The sequence below is a fragment of the Microtus ochrogaster genome, unplaced genomic scaffold (genome assembly GCF_000317375.1).
Source record: "Microtus ochrogaster isolate Prairie Vole_2 unplaced genomic scaffold, MicOch1.0 UNK52, whole genome shotgun sequence".
NCBI classification, from domain to species: Eukaryota; Metazoa; Chordata; class Mammalia; order Rodentia; family Cricetidae; genus Microtus; species Microtus ochrogaster.
The window spans coordinates 2,315,721-2,319,878 of record NW_004949150.1 but is presented as its reverse complement, the minus strand read 5'-3'; the positions used below and the strand labels follow the sequence as shown (position 1 = coordinate 2,319,878).

Sequence of the window (4,158 nt, the reverse complement as noted above, 5' to 3'; positions counted from 1 at the left end):
TTTTTGTTTTTGTTTTTCAAGACAGGGTTTCTCTGTGGCTTTGGAGCCTGTCCTGGGACTAGCTCTTGTATACCAGGCTGGTCTCGAACTCACAACAGAGATCCGCCTGCCTCTGCCTCCCGAGTGCTGGGATTAAAGGCGTGCGCCACCACCTCCCGTCAGCATCCCATCTTAAGCCTTCTCAGGGTACAGTTGAGCACATATGCTTTACAGAAAATATATGCACAACTATCCCCACCCTTCAAAACAAAACCCAATGTCTACTGACCAATTCTCTGGTCTCCCTCTCTCTGGCCCCCAACAATTTATTATTATTATTTTTTTACTTTTTGGTTTATTTCTGGAATTTCATATTCATGGAATCATAATCTTTTTGTAACTGGCATTTCACTTGGCACAGTGCTCCCTAGTTTTGCCCATGTTTGTAGTATGTGTCAATATTTTTCTTCTTCTTCCCAGGTCAGCGTCTCAAGTGCGCCTGTGGCACACTCTTGTCTGTCTGCTCGTCTGTCAGTAATAGTTCCACTTATTGGTTATTATGACTGATGCTTGCTATGGGTGTGAGGTGCACATATCCTCTTAGTACGTCTCGTTCAATCTTTGAAAACATACACAGCCTGAGGTGGGATTGATGGATCACAGCAATTTTATTTTTAATATTTTGAGAAGCCACCAATACCATCCTCAACAGCAGCTGCATTTCTCTTTTTCTTTCATAAAAAAATATTTTATGTTTATCAGTGTACCTCCTCATCCCCACACATGTATGTCTGTGTAGTACATGCATGCAATGCCTGTGGACGCCAGAATAGAGCATGAGATTCCTGAATATTGGAGTTACAAATGATAGTGAGTGGCCATGTGGGTTCTAGGACTGAACCTGGGTCCTCTGGACGAGCAGCCAGTGCTCTTGACCACTGAGCCCTCTCTCCAGCCCTCTCTATTTTCTGTTTTTTTTTTCTTAAAAAAAAAATTCAGATGGGCAGCCATCTGAATGGATATGAGGTGTATTCTGTATTTGTGTATTATGTTGACTGTCTCTTCCTCCTAACTTCTATGCTGACTCAGACTACAAGTTCCACCAACAAAGAGATCCTTGTCTGTTGTGTTTGCTGTCACATTCTTGCCTAGGATAGTCTGAGTTCACAGTGAGTGCCTGGTGACTAGTCTCTGTCCACATGAATACACGGAAGCTGAGCCTGGTAGAGCAAGCCTGTGGCCCAGCTTGTTCAGGAGGCTGAGGCTGGAGGATTGCAAGCTCCATTGTGAGCTCAAATCTAGCTGGACAACTTAGCAAACTGTGCCTCAAAATAAAAAGTAAGAAACTGGCTGGGAGTATACTGCCCAAGACAGGCATACGCAAGGCCTTCATTCCGTTCCCAGAACAAAACCAAACCCAACCAAGAATGAACTGAATGGGTAGGAGAAACACACAGGAAAGTGGACTCTTTTTCTGGCCTTTATGTCCAGTCTCAGCGCTGCTTTGCTCATGACATGTTTCTGTTTCTGTTTACATATCACCTTTATATATGACATTTAGGACTTCGGAAAGAAATCCTCTCTTTAAAACATACTTGATGAATTTTTAATATATTCCATTATTATGCTTGTTATTATTCATGAATCTGAAGCTTGTGGAACTTAGGGTTGTGGGGAGCTTACAAGAAGTTTGCAGGAAAACCAAAGAGAGTCTGTGATAGCTGGAAAACTTAGCTATCATCCAGAAAAGGCCATGTCTGCTGCCCACTTGATAGCTCTGATGATAAACAGAGAGAGTTCAAACTGAACATTCCCCAAAGACAGTCAAGTGTCCCCAACCTAAGCGTCCCATGTCCCTTACTAATTGATTTACTTATTTATTTAGAGACAGAGTCTCAAGTTACAGGGTGCCTCAAAATCCCCATGCAGCTGTGAAGGTCTTGAACTCCTGATCCTCCTGCCTCCACCTCCACACGCATTTGCTATCGTCCTGTGCAGAAAGAGGAAATGGCCTTCCCCCTCTTTCTGACTCAGCACCCTTATCTATCCACCTGCAAACAAATTATTATGACTCACATACATTAAATACCCAGTCTGTGCTAGGCACGGTTTTTGGTCCACTGCATGCATTAACTCTTTATTCTTCTTTACTAGATGAACTACACTCTACCGATTTCTAGATATGATCCAGAGAAGGAAACACGCTAAGTCCTTTGTCCAAAGTTCCTCAGAGAGGAGGCAGCAGAGCCAAGAATCATCTGGCCTCTGAGTTTGCCCTTAGCCTAAGTGCCCGTGCTATTTTGGACATGCTTTCTGTTTCAACCTTATTTACTGGAAATCAGTGCAAAATGTCTAAGTCTACTTCCTTCAATTGATGTGAGAACATGATCCTAACAATTCGGACCTGTCCATATCCTCCATCTCTATACAAACTTTGGCTAATGCAGGTAACCATAGTCAGGGGCAGATTGAACCTACAGTGTCTCTTGTCTCTAAGACTTTGCTGGAATGTTGGGCTTAGACAAAAATCCATTAGCACTCGATTTTCCTGCATTTTGATTTTTTTTCTTCAAGTAGAATATATCAGTAAAAACTGAATTAAAGACTACACTAAACCAAATATATTTTGTAGCTACATTCATTAATATCAAGGCACATCTGTTACAAACACCAAGTTTTCTTCTTTGGAGGATGTATTGCTCTTGGAAGCAAAGTAGGCTGGGAGGCAGACAGCCCAAGCCCCCTGCCCCTGTCACACTAAATGAAGCATATACTTAAAAATACACCACCATCCTGCTGTCCCCAGCAGTGCCTCTCTAAACCGAGGATAATAAAGACTCGCAAATTGCGGGATTCTGATATCTGCAGATATTAAGATCACTGCAGTGTTAGCAAGTAGCACTTCTCAGTTTCAAACTCATTCTGTATATATTCACCCATATTACATTGGTTTGCCATCAGATGAACATTCCAACAAGATACCTTTAAGCCTTGGCTTGTGACTGTCTTCCTAGCCCCCAACAGACTGAGGCAGGGGGATGGCAAGGTTGAGGCCAGCCTGAGGTCCAGAGTGTGATCATATCTCCATCAAAGCAAAGTTTCTGGAGCAAAGTAAAGCAAAACAAAACCAAACAAAGATTCAGTTTAAACCCAGAAGGGCACAAGATAAAGGGCCCAAGTTCCCTTCAGCAAACAAAGGAAACAGCACCAACTCAAGCTGTTTGGCAAGTGCAAACTCGGGCTAGGAACAGACAAGTACTCAATGTTACCAGGAAATTCAAGGTCAGCATTTGCAGCTTCATTTCCATAGCCCAGCGCTGCCTTTGACAAAGGATTGTCCTATATTCTGAAACGTTGTATTCATTCCCCCCGGCTCACCGGTTCAGTACAGCGGAGTTCAGTTACTTCAGTGCTCCCAAATGGTGTTTGGCCTTTTTCTTTCTTCCTTTAGATAACATCCACAAAGACACAGAAAATAAAGAAAAACAGCAAACTTGAAATGATGTCAACTAAAGACTTTTGGCTAAGCATGGCTACCAGAAATTATCCTTATTTGGAGCAGGGAGTGTTCTCTAAATTCTACTTGTTTTTTTTTTTTTTTAAATACCCTTAAAGTACTTGGTCAAAGGAGTGCTGTCTGACCTATATGGGCTTTTATCTCTTCCCTTCTCCATCCCTCAATACACATTTGAGACCTTTCAAATGACAAAGGACCTCTGTCCATCCTTGCAGCCAAATCAGAGCACCCTCAAAGTGGCTGGGTTTGACTTTGTCTTGAAAAAAAAAAAGTGCTATTGATTAAAACAACAAAAGCAAATCTCCAGCATTCAGAAAACAACCTGGCACCTCTGTCAGTCTCCCTAGGGACAGCCAGGCCTTGCAAGGCAAGGCCTGCAAGTTCCTGCCTATATAGCTTATCAGGGAAATGCTTTCCAGGGAACACAGACTCACCTACGCCGCCGTTCCTATTGCCCAACAGGTGACATGAACCATTGCCAGGCGCACAGCAAACAGTTTCTATCCAAGAAGTCTTGGATTCTTTCTTTTCTTTCCCCCTGCCCCACTCCTTAATTTTTTGAGACAGGGTTTCTGTGTGTAAGCTTTGGCTATCCTTGAACTCAGAGGTCCTTCTGACTCTGCCTCCTCCCGAGTGCCGGGATTAAAGGTGTGCACCACCAC

General features: G+C 43.0%; 1 protein-coding gene across 1 annotated transcript in view; it reads right to left on the bottom strand.

Moving 5' to 3' along the window:
- The window catches only part of Paqr8 (progestin and adipoQ receptor family member 8), a 30,610-nt gene extending 27,180 nt beyond the window's left edge, over positions 1 to 3,430 (bottom strand). Inside the window, exon 1 of the mRNA XM_005369568.3 lies at positions 3,358 to 3,430. The gene's annotated coding sequence lies outside the window, so the exon portion shown is untranslated. The remainder of the gene's footprint in view (positions 1 to 3,357) is intronic.
- Positions 3,431 to 4,158: the final 728 nt, after the last annotated feature.